The sequence below is a fragment of the Acromyrmex echinatior genome, chromosome 19, assembly GCF_024713525.1.
Source record: "Acromyrmex echinatior isolate Ae372 chromosome 19, ASM2471352v2, whole genome shotgun sequence".
Taxonomy (NCBI): Eukaryota; Metazoa; Arthropoda; class Insecta; order Hymenoptera; family Formicidae; genus Acromyrmex; species Acromyrmex echinatior.
Window position 1 is genome coordinate 2,846,421 of NC_141870.1, and position 16,877 is coordinate 2,863,297.

Genomic DNA, 16,877 nt, shown 5'->3' on the forward strand with positions numbered 1-16,877 from the left:
ACTGAATCTCTACTTTCTTTTCTACTTTGCCACATGGGATACAACGTATAAAATTGTAGATTACCCAATAGCCCGGGGCGCCATCGCTTACCGTTGCAACGTGGCTTAATCCAGTGATGTTCGTTGCACACGATAAAGCGAGCTTCTCGGCTACAGTATAGAGAATACCCTGAGGAATTCGCGACCAGACTCCTTTCGCGAGCATACAAATACATAGTCGGAGAAAAAGGACTGTTTTTCTGGACATTCGGTCGTGACATCGTGTAAATGCGTGAGACATTGCATTACTATGGAAGAAAAACGGTTTATATCGCTGAACCAGTTCAAAAATTACTTTTGGAATGAATTGTATCTCTGAAAGCATCAGATATCAAATTCTACTCCGCATGATACAAATTTTATGCAAAATATAATATATATATATATATATACAAAAATGCTTGCCAATTCATGTTTCATACATGCGATAATAATATTGTACTTTTACGAATGAAAATTTTGAGGCATTCGATACACTTCTTATTTGATTTCTTGTAACATAACAACGAAAGAGGAATTAGAACCGAATCGATAATGACCGTTAACTTCGGTCATAATTACTCATATATAAAATCGCAATGCATTCACAGAGCGCGAATGCAAAAAGCGTTGGCTCATAAAATGAGCAGATGAAAAAAAATAGAAAAAAAAGCAGAGACGCGCGGTCGAACGTCAAGTACTACACAGAATCGCGAAATAACGTTTTCGTTAGCGGCCGGCGGAGGCGCGTGGTCGGTCGGTCGGTCGGTCGGTCGGTCGGTTGGTCGGTCGATCGGTCGGTCGGTCGGCCGACCGGCCTTGTCGATGCAACGCATCGTAGGAACGGGGGTTCATTACCTATGGAAAAATAAACTAAAGAGAATTACTCTGCCGCCGAGCTATGGAGACCTGGTGCAGCATTCAATACCCACCTCATGCAGCCCCTCCCCTTTCTCCTCCCCATCCACTCTTTCTCTTTGTGCACCGCAGCAGGATCCCTCATCGAAAGTACCTCGGCTCGGCCCTTGTTCTCGATCCGCTTTTACTCCCTCTCCTCTCTATCTCTGCGTTCGTTTCTTTTACCCTCCCAACTCTTTCCACACTTTCCGCCTTCCCCCGCGATTACACGTTCACATGTAAGCCACTTAATGATTTAACCCCTCTCGTTATTAATCATCTTGATCAACTCCCGCGATGAGCTGCGATGAAAGGAATGGACCGACATACACCAATCCGATTGCCTTTTTTTTTTTATGTTGAACAACGACGTAGCCCTGTACGATGGGTATTAACGGATCAATAATGGCTTTCATTGCAATGTTACTGAGGTAAGGCAGAAAATTAATGCTTTTTACCGTGTGAACAGTAAATTACGCGCCTGACAGAGAAACAAAGTGTATCGAATCGAATAAAGAGACCGCTATCCTATAGAAACTTACATTTAATAGTTATAACAATTGCTCTTTCTGCAAATGCGCACATTGCTTTCATGTATTTTTAATTATCTATTTATTCACTGTAATTGGATAACGTTAATTTATGTCGAATATGTATCGTATTGTTAACATTTAATGCATTAATCTGTTGATTACCAAAACACAAAATTTTACGAATTCTCTTTCGAGACTCAATATACAATTTTAAGCAATTTTTTTTATCGTTTCGCCATTCTATTGATAAGCCGTTTTATCGACTGTACTTTACAACTACATTTGATATTATATTTTCGAATGGACACAAGCTCTTCGGGGACGCAAAATCGTTTATCGTGACAGAGCGGCTCACAAATCGAATGATGAATCGCGCTCGTATGTTTTACTAGATCGCGTCGTGTACGCACACATATGTATGTACCTGCATACAGTACAGTGACAACGAAATCTCGACGTAAAGGAGGGAAAGACCTTTGGGATGTCGGACCTTTGCACGAAGCAGACACCGAGGAAAGGTGAGAGGAGACGAAGAAAGAGACATGGATGAAGAAGCCGAAACAGAGGAGAGAGGAATTGGACAATAATGATGCGTTTCATTGAGCCCATTGTACCCGGGATTCAAGTTCACCGACACAATCGGCATGTATCCATTCCCGACACCGTGGTGGAGCGGCGCTATTCAATCGACTTTCAATTTCTGGATGGTGTTGCGTTCGTGTGCACGAACCCAGACTACGTCTGCTCCGAAAGGTCCGGTTAGTATCTACGTTTCCCTCCCGCTGTTTCCAGATATACGTTAGACGTATTGTATCTGTCGATTCAGCCTGGATCTGCGGCGGCAATTTTTGCCCCGTTCTTCTTTGTCGATTTTCTCTCCTTATATACCCTCCAATCCCAATCTGCTATTAATTAATTTATACTTGTTTTTTTTTGCTTAGCTCTTTCTCCGTTCTAATCTTTGACATTTATTAATTACATTTGAGATTTATTGTCTTCTCTCTCCCTCTCTCTTTCTCTCTCTCTCTCTCTCTCTCTCTCTCTCTCTCTCTCTCTCTCTCTCTCTCTCTCTCTCTCTCTCTCTCTCTCAATTTATACTATGGATGATAAAGAACAGTCTTCTAGTAGCGTAAAATGTATAAAATTTGTATGTACACATTTAGAGAAGACAACAGAAAACAAGTATTCATATTCATATTCACCGTAGGTAACAATTGTAAACTTATTTTTCAATATTCTTTGCTCCTATGTAGACGCTTTATTATCATCTTCATCGGTTATTTGTAAGTCTCCTCACGTAATACGTATTCTTTTATAGGCAAGAAGAAAAAGAGACATTTAGAACGATAACATACATTATCGTATATGTTATACTCTATAATTTCTTTCTTTAGAAATAGTCGCATTTCCATATAATAATGCTATTGGAAATGAGTGATTACGAAAATTGACTTGATTACACGATCGCGAATTATGTGCAATATTGTATGGAACATTAGCATTACAATGGATGATCTGCTATTTAAATATAAAAACATGGGAACAATCGCCGCTAATAAATTCATTCGCTAAGCTACTATTACTTATAAAAGCGTATAATTACGTTTGGTTCACGAAACGGTTTGTTATAAGCAATTAACCATTTTTGTGACCCCGATATTCGTCATACTTTTTTTTTCTTTTTTTTTCCCTTCCACCTGTCTTAATTAAATCTCAAACCGGGAGTTATTGCGTGTACGTAACAGTATAATTTGGTAAAATATGATGGTATGATGTTCAATTAATGTAAAGTATAACAAATCAATAAGTACATTCGAAAAAAAAGTCATAGTAATAACTATAAAAGAGTGACAATTATACAATTTTATATTGTACATAGAATGAATGTTGAAAATATTTTATACTTATTATAAAATAGTTTGTCCAACTATATATTATAAATTAGTATATTCAACTATGTACATTAATTCTACATACAAAAAGTACATAGTTGTCGCCTTTATAGTTGCTACTACTATCGTTTCTTTTGTAAATCTCACATTTATAGTTCTAACAAGAATCTTGCATAAAAAAATGTGGCAAACTAAAATTTAAGTTAAAATTAATTTATCAATTTATATACGTATTAATATTAAATATTAAATTTCTACATTATTTAAATACTTTAAATGTTACACATAAATCCTAGATAGTGAGATTACATTGTACAAATATGAATTAAAATGATATCTAACAACTAATTAAATTTTCTTTGACAGTCCTCTCGCAACTTTATATCTTTCATCCACATATGATAACCTGGACGTCGCTCGTTCAGGTAGATTAAATGCTCAAAAAACCGCGATGCGTTGCCATGGCCGAAGCGTCTCTCGGAGATTCGGCTCGTCATCAGACATCAGAAGTTGCGAGCATTCAGCGCTTTTTGAGCTGGAAAGCTGGGGTCGGGTACGCGCTGGGAATTCCGTGGTACTCCGTACGCCATTGTCACGAGGAGATCACGTGTGTGATGCGTGAGGGTAGAATGCAGCCGGTCCCGGGATACCGAATAATAGATATTACCACAAAAGCGGCGTGCGCCGTCACGTTGAAAATTGATTGGACATGTACCGGTGGTTGATAAGGCTACCTCTTGTTACTCGGTGCGATATATATCTATACTTGGCTCGCGCAAACGGCGGTCACGGAGAAACATAGATCGCAAGTAATTACTTTGCGCCTTCTCTATCCTTTGTCGTTTCACAAAGTACACGCAATTGTGTTATTAAAAACGGCTCTATAAAATTCCCATTTATACGTCAGTAGCATACTCTAATTGTAAGATGCAATTTTATTATAATTCTTATTGCAATATCGTCGCATTTACGATATGTCAAAAATTTAATATTATACAATCTCTTAGAGAAGTATGCAAAAAAAACATGTGTACTAGGAGGGAGGGAGAGAGAGAGAGAGAGAGAGAAAGCATAAACTCTCAATTTTTGAAAGTGTGTGTTTTCCTTGAATTTTAAAATTAAAGAAATTAATTAATCGTATTCAATATTAAAAAGAGCAGAATAAATTGCATATTGAGAGAATCAAGAAAATAGCACAGTTTTTTTATTCCATGTTTAAATTTTTGAGAGAACTGTTTTATATGTAAAACGGAAACAAGGAAATCACATGCAAATCTAAATGATTGAATAATTTGACTGTTAGATATCTCATTCTTACATCCTGCATTTAAATATAAATTTCGAGCTTGCGATGACAGCGATCGTTTTCTCGCGACATTCGCGATCTAACGTGGGATTATTTTCCTTTTATTCTCAAAAATTAGCAAACAGACGTTTACTTGGACGATGTTGTCGCCTCTGTGGCATGGTCGCCGCGCGTTTACCTCCTCGCCCCATACTAACACCAGCTATGCCAGAGTGCGGATAATCTAATTATCTTGGACGACAAATCTCGTTACCCGTGTCGCGGCTGTTGCCGACGACGCGGCACGACGACGGGGACAATGCCGTGACGACCTAAACGCAAAGGCGTAACGCAGTGACTCGGCACTGCAGTCAGAAATGGGGAAAACGGGAGGATGCGAGCCGGAGCGCGAGGAAGAGAAAACGGGACGGGGATATCGTTAACGTAATCACGAATTTCTCTACGAGAATTATTCGTCCGCTTCTACATGCTACTCGGCGGAAGGTAGGCGAGGCCGGAGGCTCGCGCTAGGGCAGAAAAGAAAAACGTTTACGGGGGCTTATGTAAATGCGGGTAATTAATTTCGCGAATCCTATTAGCCCCGCACAACGGTCGTAGGTGCAGGAAGGCGGGAATTTAACAGAGGAGGCACTTCGCAGTACCGGATTTTTTTTCGAGAGTCCTAACTTTGGAACGCAACCGGAGGTTAATTTCGAGGAGAAACGAGAACGACGCGTATATATGCATACATCTTCGAAAGTTAATTGGATCGCTCTTTCCGGAAGATGCACGCTCACCGATTGCGTCGTCGAATAATCGAAGAACAACTTCCTGGTGCGAAATCTGTAATTAGTGATGCATACATATCGCACCGTTTATCAAATTCGCACCATAAATCCGCACTTACGGAGAATGTACGCAGAGAACAGAAACAGTGTCAATTTTTTGATACTGTTGTTTCTGTTCCCTGCATACGTTCTTACAGATAACTACTGTTATTTGAGAAATTTGAAGAAAAAATTTTAAGATTTAATAAAAAAGAGGCTGTGATATAAGAAAAGATAGAGACCTGTAAACCCTTATTATAATTCCTACCTTATTCATGCACTTTCATTATAGAGAGAGATATTAGATAATGCAGAAATAAACATGTTTATGAGCTGTGAATAATTTTTATAAGTAGCGATGTAGATATCAGTAAATAATTATTACGACCGACAATAGTGATAATCTTAAAATGATGTGCTAAAATGATTATCTCTCAAGATCCGCATAAAATTCGGATCTCGCTCTCTTCAAGTACAACTTGTATCCGTCATAAATTCACCCCTGCCACTGCGCGACAGTAAATCCAGTTTATCGTCGCACTCATCCTTTCGCAGTATCGTTCGCATTGTTGTCATAAAGCATCGGGGACGCTTTTGCTGACCCGGCCGGCAACAGTTAATGTGTCCATCGTGAAAAATTCGTTAATTTCACAGTGACTGCATCCGCGCGCGCGGTAGTTTCTCGTACACGCCGAGCGAGTTCTTTTGTCCCGCGCGCGCGTGCATATACACGCGCGCGAATGCACACGGGACGAGACAAACCAGGACTGCTCTCTATCATTTACCTCGGCCCTGTGTTTGGGGTAGGCTATCCCTCCGACGATCCGCTCGTATTATTGACGGCTCAAATTCATTAGATTCTCTCGCGACGCCGAGGGGTTTGGGATTTCGCGAGGGTGAAGGCGATAGAAACGAGCACTCGAATCCTGCTACGATTGGCATGGAAAAAGTTGAAAGCCGCATACATATCGGATTATTTCTGAAAGAGATGATTCTACTACTGATATACCAGAAATATGGTAATTCTTTTATCGCGTATAATGTACGAAAAAAGATGAAAAATTTTAGGAGAGAAAAATGAATATGTTATAGTAGAAAGAAAAGAGAGAATTTAACAATTTTCAGAAAAATATGTATAAGAGTTTTACGTGAGATATATATATATATATGTACATGTGCATGTATATATTCAGGTATGGTTTCAATCAGCTATTCAACTGCCGCCCCATTTATCGCGTGTAACTGGTATTTTCAATACTATTATTTCTTGTGTATCAGCTTCAGCTATTGAATGTTAACTGCTGCATTCAATAAAATTGTTATTATTATTATTTATATATATAATTTCTTTTTAAAGTACTCTGAAAAAGCCATATTCTCTCTCTCTCTCTCTCTCCTTCTTTTTCTCTTTTTTTTTATAATATTTTTAACGTATGTTAAGATATTTTTTGATATTAATATAATAATACATAATTTATAACGTAATAAATTAATTTTAATTAATTAAGTTAATATTATAATCTATACGTTAGAATTTTGCGGTTTCTCGAATAATTAAAGTGGTCTCCTTACGCGAGGAAAATGAAATTTTACGATGTTTTTAAGAAGCTGTGCAAGTTTCACAGAGCTTCGTACAATTCACCATAAAAATCGTGATTTAAGATTCTGTCGGTAACTCTAGAATTGTATCTCCATCATCCATTTTGTTCCCTCCGATCGTTGGCTTGGTGCAAACGCATTTTTCTTTTGACGCCGCGGAGAGGCGGGGGCATAAGTTATTCCTTTGGTTCAGCGTTACGAAGGTCCTCGAGGGATGCTACAGCTGGCGATACTTCCTTTTTCTCTCTTGTTCTCTCTTGATCTGTCCTAACGTTTACGACGAATTGTATGGAGAGGAAGGAAAAAGTCTTTCTACATTTTTTTGCACTTTTTACGAGGCGAGCGTCGCTTGATGCATAGCCGCGTTTAATACCATTATGTGCCTTCTACCTTTCCAATGACAAATCATTCCGGCTTCTAATACCGTCGTCTGTAAATATTCTTAAACGTGAAATATAACACGCGTAGATACAAAACGGAGAGGCGTATCATTTGTCGAAAAATAACCGGAGATGAAAAGGGTCGGGAAAAGCATCCCCCCCGAATAAAATATCGTGACGGATTACGTGAGTTACATATTTTTTGCATTAACGGCTATTCACTCGCGAATTCCGAAAGTGCATTTACATAGCCAAGTAGTGCCCGAACAGCTTACGTCTCTAAATACAAAGTCTCCTCTCAGCAGCGCGTTATTGTCAGTAGTACTGTCTGGTCGGAGTGATTAACTCCCTTTTCATTATCGCCGTTTCTCTGACCTTCGTCGTATCTCGATGTAGTCTCTTTCTCCTTTACGTTTTCGCGCGCATTCCTCGCGCATTTTAAAGCGATTCCCGTCACCTTGTGCCTCCACTATCTCCCTGTCAAGGCGCGAGTTAATAATGTCCTCGCAATTAATAATTGCGGAATTAATACCGAGACGTGAGACTAAAGATAAATGGGACATTTTTCGAAATTTCTTTGCTTTTCTCCTCGGTTGAACGTTCTTCATGTCATCTTTTTTTTTATATTACAGTCTATATTTTTTTATCCCTTGCACATATAAGAAATGAATTTCTTAATTGGACGTAGCTATGCCATATAAAAACAAGTTAAAAACTTAGCTCTCTGCAGCTTTTTTTTTCTACAAAAATATTCTATATAAAATGCTGTTGCAACAAAAATATCATAAAATTACAATTTAACTGTATATTTTAAAATTTTTTGTGATGCAGAACAATGATACTATAAGTGACAATTGATTCCATACTATAGGATTAATCGAACACTATCACTTTTTACTGACATTATTATTAACATATTAGCATGTTGAAATTTTTGCCTTTTTCTGTGATGAGTCTCAAATTTTCTCAAATAGTCTTCTTTGCATCATAATATTGTCATAATAGAAATAACTGATTCTTTCAATATTAAAACGGCTCTATATAAAATGTTTTTTAGAAAACCTGCTTCAAGATATTAGTTTCACTCGTTACGAACATAACAGTGCACATAGCATCGTAACTCCTCGGCAATTCATCGCGATTACAATCGACCGCTGATCGTTGCGCACTTCGATTTGGTAGCCGCGACGAATTGACGACCTACCCTATTTTTGAATCAATTGATCGCTATGTGGGAACATAGATTTCATGAAAAGCCATTCGCGGCATAGGTCATTCGATGAAATCAAATGTCGAACTCACCAGATTCGTTTTATTCCGAGCATATTCGTGTGACTGTGCTTCAGAGAGAGAGAGAGAGAGAAAGAGAGAGAGAGGGGGGAGGGAGGGGGGAGAGAGAGAAAGAGAAGCAGAATGCGTCCATAAAAAACTGCAATCCGAGAAGATTGAATGATCGCACCGGAATAGATTAATTCCCCCCGGGGATCGATTTTGCGGAACGCGGAGGCATTTTATTACGGTTTAGTCCTTGGCCTGAGAGAGATAATGAGTTGACCTAATAACCCGAAAAACTGTGAGCGGCATTATATTTGTTCGATGAGCGAGCACTCTATAATCCATCGTTTCCAATTTTAATTAATTTTTATCGCGCCACAACATCAATGCAAAAAAAAAGAGAGATTAGATCTATTATCCATTATTTACATACACGTTGATACATATAATATATCGATCCGGCATATAAATTTGCGCTTCGTCGGATTATTATTGTGCTACGTGTTGTTCTGATCCAGCGAAGAGAAATGCGATACAATCGGTAAAAAGGGCCAGCATTCTGTGACGCGGGCAAAGTGCACTTGCGGCGGACCCTTTCGACCCAATATTGATGTTGCAGGGATAGAAAGTGCACGCTTATCGCAAGTGCAATTAATTGCAGCATCGGCGAATGAGCGAAAAGGTTGGACGATTGCGCGAGGCGTCGTCGTGACGCGTGGAAACTCGTAATTCGCAAGATATTTTGCACAAGACGAAACTTGGTAGAGTTCGATGGTGACACCTGCTACTGCACTGTAATCAACCTGCCAAGTTAACTAGGTTTCTCGTTCTCTCGGCCGTACAGCAAACCGGGCCGTCGTCAGAGCTGTACGCCATACCTCCTGCAACGGCAAACCGCAGCAGCACAGCCGACGTATATTGTCTCAATCTCCGGGGTTATCCGGGGCACCCCGTCTAAATTCATGCCCGATCGACCAATGGAAACGCCGACGTATGTACGTCTCTCTACGTATGACGGAAGTTGGCGCGATTGCCACGATGGAAGCTGACGCTACTTCCCAAGTTATGTTCAGTAATCGAGATTTCGGTGAGGGACATTAGAAAGTCATGAGTCAGGTAAAATCTCCCGTTGCTATAATATTGTTACAGAAATTTAATGAGCAGACTAATTTATTAATTATGAGATTTGAAAATGTGTGTGTGTGGTAGGGATAATGTAAAGTATTGATGGTGATTTCTTTGACAACATGCCTGCTTGTGGAAGTTATTGAGCTAAATTATGGTAAATTAGAGTTGATAGAGTAATTAAAGCTTTTCCTAATTTAATTATTAGGTGTTGGAATTAATTCGTAGCGTTTTTAATGAAAGAATGTTATTTATTTCACATGAGCATTAAAAAATACATTAATGAAAGTACTTCCCATCACTTGTAAAACGCTACGAATTAATTCCAACACCTAATAATATATAAAGAGATATTTTGAGAACTTAAAATAATATAATTATTTATGTGTTTGATATAAAGTTAAAAAAAAAACATTACTTTTTATTTGATATGCGTTAGATAATGTTAGCACAACCGCCATATAAATGCCATGTAATAATATTTCAAAAAACAATACAAACGAAAAAATATTTATACGTTTGGTAAAAGAGATGACAAAATGATCTTATTATACAATAACATATCGTGGGAAAGCAATTTTCTCTCATAAAAAATCCCTAGTAGAAATGTATGTAATTTTTTTAGACATTTAATCAGTTATTGTCTAGTATTACCGTATTCTTTGTATATCTTCCTTATGCGTTTCAATCATGTGAATAATAAACTTTTGATTGGTCAAATATTTATTCTAATTAAAACGGTTATTAAAGAGTTTCATTCTATTTGTTATAGGATATCTTGATTCTAATTAGGGATGATTATTTCTTTATCATTGATCATAAAATAAAAACGTACGTAAATAAAAACGCAAAGAACAAAAAGAAAGATTAGAAAAGATGCAATATACTAATGTGAGAGAATGTTCTCAAGGAATATCTTGCTGAGTAAACACGCGTTCGACTTTCTTCACACACGTTATCAATTATGCGCTCTGCTTTATCTTTTGAAGTATATATCCTATCACGCATATAACTATCACGTGTCGTGAATAATATCTGCCTTTAAGCTTACTAATTACGATATAGCGATACAACGCCCGCATAATGAAACATGCATTACAGAACGTGTAACGTTAATTACGCGATGCCAACAAGCACAGAAACGTAATACAATCTCGTGCTCTACACGTGTTGTGTATTCTAGTCGAGACGATATATTTAAACATAAATAATATGTAAATAAATAACACGTTGCACATTTCCGCGAGTTACTGGACACATATCGGAGAAACGTTTTATTAGCGTTACAACGATACGGCTATCGAGAAGTTTAGAGAAAATTTAATTATTAAAAACTTCGTTGTAAAAGATAAAATTTTACTGATATTAAATTTTATTCAAGCTATTTTTATTAACACTTGAATTATTTATATGTATACTATCGTATGTACTATTTAAATATTAATTATATGTAAAATATGACGCAATAATAAAATACTCATACTCTTTAAAACAACAAAGATGCATAATACTTAAATGTTCGTCAGCAATAGTAGCAGAAAGGCAACAACAGCAAGAGCAACAAGTGCGCCAGTCGTAATTACCCTCCATTTCGCTTCACGAACTGTTACCTCGCAACAAATAGACATTTCATGGAAACGGCCAAATAGATTATCAAATTTATAATAATATCTATTTCAAAAAGATATATTGCATGAATTCTTTAAATTGTTCACCTCATCACGAACTGCAGTCAAGTATGCATGTCACATCGATATCACGAAGGTTTCCTTGCCATAAACATACTTCTGAATAATCACTACAGCCATATTGAATTGTAATGTCAGAAGCGAGAAATAACACATTAATTTTTATTACGTGTCATTTGTAAATAAAAACAATTTGGATAAAACAAAATGATGAGAAATGCTTTAAAACATTTGTAAAAATAAACGAAACTATGCTTATCTCCCCTAATAATCAGTAAATAATTGTAAAAAGTGATAAAGATATGTATAAGTGAAAATAAGCTATACATGCGCATTAAATAAAAGCACTTCACTGCTTTTTATTACTTTTTACGATTATTTATTGACTATAAGGATAAATAAATATAGCTTTCGTCCATTTTTACAATTATTTTAAAGCGATCTCATCATTTCGTTTTGTTTAAATTGTCTTTATTTACAAATGCCACTTAATAAAATTAACGTGTCACAATTTAATATAACTGTGGTGATTACTCAGGAGCTTTAATAGGTCATATGAAAACTATATTTTACAAAACATTATTCTATAAGAAAGACATTTATATAATTTATGAATACAATGAGTCATTGATGGATACATGGAAGTTTATGTATACAATTATAAAAATAAGGAAAGCATGGCATTACGATAGATAAACAATCCAATTCTTTTGTTACAACACTGTGATTGATAAAATTTCAAGCGATCAAGTGATTAAAGAAACAGAAAAAAGACAATAAAATTTAATTGTTTATGTTCTCTCGAAATTTTTTTATCTTAATTATAATTATGAATTCATATTCACATGCAAGTAATTACTACGACGACTAAATTAAATTGACGAAGAAGTCGACGAAGAGGGAGAGTTTAGCTAACACGACGAAGGCAAAAGCAGTGCCAGACACAAGTGAGAGTGCAAAAGTGGTGCGACAACGAAGGGAAACGCATAGGCAGAGAAAGGAAGATAGCCCTCAGCAACCCCATCGATGGCAACTATCTCTCAGTAGTGGATGCACCTCCACGAGCAGCAAGAGCAGCAGTAACAGCAGTACCACTAGCATCATCATCAGCAGCAGCAGCAGCAGCAGCAGCAGCAGCGGCAGCAGCGGCAGCAGCAGCAGCGGCGGCGGCAACCTCCCCCCGAAAGCACAGAACGTGGCGCATGCCCATCCGGGAATCGAACCCGCGGAGGCACAACGTCACCGACGAACCAGCCGCCAGGTTTCTCAGTACGTTTGGCGAACAGTTCGCGAACGGACGTATACCTTCCTCGTAAGCTCTGGAGAACATTATATAATACTTATCGTATCCGAGCATAAACACGAGAGCGTGTTGGCATCAAAGAGACGTGGGTGGTCTCGGCGACCCGTGCCGCCGACCGGAGCACCACACACGAATGCAACGACCCTTCGATCCGCACGCGGGACGAATCACTCTTACTTCTCGTCCTCGACGTAGCCCACTTCCTCGTGCGTCGATCTTTCGGCACGAACGGCACGAACGCCACGGTGACGTGGCGAGAATATCTTCCAGCAGTTCGTCCAGACTGACGCGCAGCGGTGGTCCATGTATGCACTGACCCGGTCGTCGAGAGCTTACATCGCGACACACACCATCAAGGTCGCCCGCGATCAATGAACGTGGCGCTCACCGCCACGTGACCGGACGACAGCGCGGACGAAAAACCGGAGGCCGTCGATCTCGCGAACGTGCCACGGCTTGTATCCCGAGGAACAATCGGGAAATTCCGTTTCAGACCGTTTAGATGAAAATCATCCTTGCGAAAATTCTGAACTGTCGTAACCGCCGATAGTCTTCGTTATTTTTCAGACGAACGAACGAACTCTCGAGGAGTCTCGTTTCTTGACGTTCCTGAGAGATTCTCTTACATTTATACTTTGAAATTGAAAACCTCTTTGAAGAAGCAGTTGAAACCTCTCATGACAGACAGTTTCCTCTTCCTCTTGGCACGTGACAACGGCGAGTTCGATCAGGAGGTTAGAACGAAAGTCTCGTAATCTTCCCGGAGATTCTTCGAGCGACCGATCTCCTGTTCCTCGATCTCAAATTTACAGACACTGATTGTGCAATACGAAAAGAAAAAACGTTAACTTCACTCGCTCTCTGCTGTACGGACCCTTTGATATATTTTCCGACTGTTAAAGAGTTTGTACGAGGGAAGAGGAAGACGGAAAGGGAGAACGGCTGTGACGTGCAGTGCAATCTGTGTAAAGTAGACTCCGGGGACCGCGAGAAGGCAGTTAGAACGTGACATGACGAGAGAGTTATAGAGGCCGAAGAGTACGGACAAAAAAAGCAGTGGGAGACAGACTTTGGTTAGACTTCCGAAGTGGAAATTGCTGCGTCAACGTGAGACTGGTGAGTTTTTATCTACAATGTCTATCTAACTCTGTAGTTTGAACATTACCCATGTTACGTAAGAGATATTTTATAGAGCAAATAAAAGAATTACTAATGTTTGATCAGAAAAAAAAACGGTAAAATCTCCGTGAAGAATAACACGGCTCCATTGTTTATGATCATCTTCAAATGAGCAACAAGTGTGACTGGCATTGTATCAGACAATCTATTTGTGATATTGGACTATAAATGGCTCTTTGTTGAATATATCGTGTATTTTTATTAAAGAGAAAAATAATATAAGTTTCCAATATTTACCACTATTAATTTATACAACTATCGTCTACAATGAGACACTCATTATCAAAACAATCATTATCAAAAGTACAGTTTACATTTTGTGTGACTCTTCTTATAAGATATTTTTCAATTTTCTTACATATATTCATAAAATAATGTAGATATAATAAAATTGACAGAAGGTCAAACAAACCCAACTAATTAGACTAAAGATTAAAAGTAGTTATTTATTAATATACAATGCATGGAACGACTATAGTAAATATTCGTCAACCAAATAATTACAATAAAAATAAAATTAAGAGTTTAGAAACAAATCGAATGCATGAAAAGAATAAAGTAGATAATATATCTAACAAAGATAATATATTCTCTTACGAAAAATGGCAATGATTTAACTCGATTATCTAATTTAACAAGCAATCAGTTACACTTGCGAAAATAGCTAGTTAGATAACAGCTGATAATAGCTGGTTAAACGTACAGCAAACGTTTAGCGAATATTTAACACTCAGGAACTGTTACTTCGAACGCGCGCTTTAAAAGTACACGGTAGAATAAAGAAGAACAAAGAGAAATGAGAAGAGACGCAAGAAGAACGGAATGTGACAAAAAGGACCTGCCTTACGAGCATGAGTGACGTTAAGCTGACGTGAGTGGAAGGACTGCCCAAGTCGTGGGTGGTCTGTAAACGGAAGAAAGATAGAGAAAACACAGTTGACAAAGCAAAAGTACGGCAAAAGAATGGAGAATGTAGCAAAGTGTCGCGATCGGATAATCGAAAAACAAGAGAAAGAAAATTGGTCAATTGACACGACGGAGTTTGCAATCTCGTTCAATTAATATGCATGATGATGCGATTCGACGATTAAAGATTCAGAGAGCATGTTTACAGAAAATGTGTTATCTTGTCGAATCATGAATTTAGATGTTGATTTTTTATTCAACCGCGAACTCGATTGATTTATGCATGCGCTGATAAAGTCATCAACTACAAAGTTTGTATGCAGCTTTTATAACTCTCGCGTGCACAGTTTATACAACTCTTTAACAAGGTATAAATATTTTATGAAAAATGTAACATCGCATTCATCTCAATTACGTCACAGATTAATGCAGCTTAAAGGACGATATTGCGTTAAATAAAAATTTGCAAATTGATTGATTTATATTATTTGTTGATTTATATCATCTTGTAATATAAGAAATAAATGATAAAATTAAAATAAAATACATGCACACATTAATTTTTCCATAATGCTCGTACGAATTTTATCTACTATTTCAAGGAAAAATTTTGTCATTCCTAATAAAAAAATTTATATCCTGCAAAATTCCACTTCTTAGGAGCATATATATTGTTAATCGTATTACTGTTTGAATGAAAAAAAAAAACAAAAAAACAAAAAAAACAAAATAATTTGTAACAAAATTAATTAAATCTTTTGCGGCACCAGCAATTAATTTACTTGCGGTGCACAAACTTTTTCCCCGTGTTGTGCAGATGTATATATAATATATGTGTGTTCGCGCCAGAAAACTCGCCACAGTCGCACGCGACGTTAGTTTTTTGCGTAAACTTAGTTAAGTAAGTAACCAGAAAAAGAGAGGCGCACATAAATGAATGTTACGCAGGAACAAAAACTCGACCGGTCCTCTCTATTGAATTCTGTAAAACAGTACGTCACGCAACGGCTTGTTAGAGAACCGTACATCACGCAAATAAATTTCAACGGATACAAAAAAAGAGTTCGATCGTCACGATGATTACATGTCGCGAACGAAGTCGGGAGGGCGTACGTAATTCAGCGCACCGAAAGTTAGTCGTCATTAATTTTCTCGTTTCGCTTAATTAACGCCGCGTTGCGAAGCTTTCATTGAAGACTCGATATACGAGATTGGTACGCGTTATTTCAATAAGCATCAGTGTATAAACTTGCGATTTTACCGATAATGTATCGGTAATGTTTTGTTAACTCAGCTATTATTTGATTAATTACTAACTTATTAAAATAAATGTAAAAGAATAAATAAATAGGAAAGCGCGTGTAATATTAGAGTTATTACTTTACGAGAGAAAGCTCGAGCTTAAGAATAAAAACTACTATACGTATCACGCGTAGAGTAGCTTTCTGTGCGGTTCCTTATAGTTAGTTCGAATAAAGGTTAAAAGTCTGGTTTCTTTTATTTCACAATTAAAATGCTAGAAGCTTAGAGGTTTTGTTTTAATTTTGTTAATTGGTTGACAGAAAATAGCGTCAATATCATTCTTGGTGCGTTGTTACCTTTGTACTTTTTGCAATAACGTAATGTCTATTGAAATGTCGCTGCACCTGATATGTTGTTTCGAGATGAAGAGGATCAGACTGATTGTCAGAATTAATTAATTGGGTTTGCAGTGCACATTTATATCCCGTGCAAAAATACAATTTAAATGGAAATTCCGTGACCCCGATTGAATTTTCAGTATAACGTAACGTTTGTTATCGAAACTATGCTTCACACCAATGCGTAGTTTGTTCGTGGTACCATTTCTATTCGGTACAATGTAGATGTTTTGAGAGAGAAATATGAGTTTAATTGTTTTCCTTTAGATTTTTTTATAAACACGTGTCTGCGCATACGCAGACGAGAAAAACACGGTTGAGAGAAACGGA

General features: G+C 37.6%; 2 protein-coding genes across 11 annotated transcripts in view; one reads left to right on the forward strand and one right to left on the reverse strand.

The window, feature by feature from the left end:
• Positions 1-16,877, reverse strand: part of Pi3K68D (phosphatidylinositol-4-phosphate 3-kinase catalytic subunit Pi3K68D) — a 238,671-nt gene that overhangs the window by 202,323 nt on the left and 19,471 nt on the right. The gene's annotated exons all lie outside the window — the stretch shown is intronic.
• Positions 11,807-16,877, forward strand: part of Ten-m (teneurin transmembrane protein Ten-m) — a 569,521-nt gene continuing 564,450 nt past the window's right edge. For all 3 annotated transcript variants that reach the window (XM_087416181.1, XM_087416180.1, XM_087416177.1), the window contains exon 1: positions 11,807-13,938. The gene's annotated coding sequence lies outside the window, so the exon portion shown is untranslated. The remainder of the gene's footprint in view (positions 13,939-16,877) is intronic.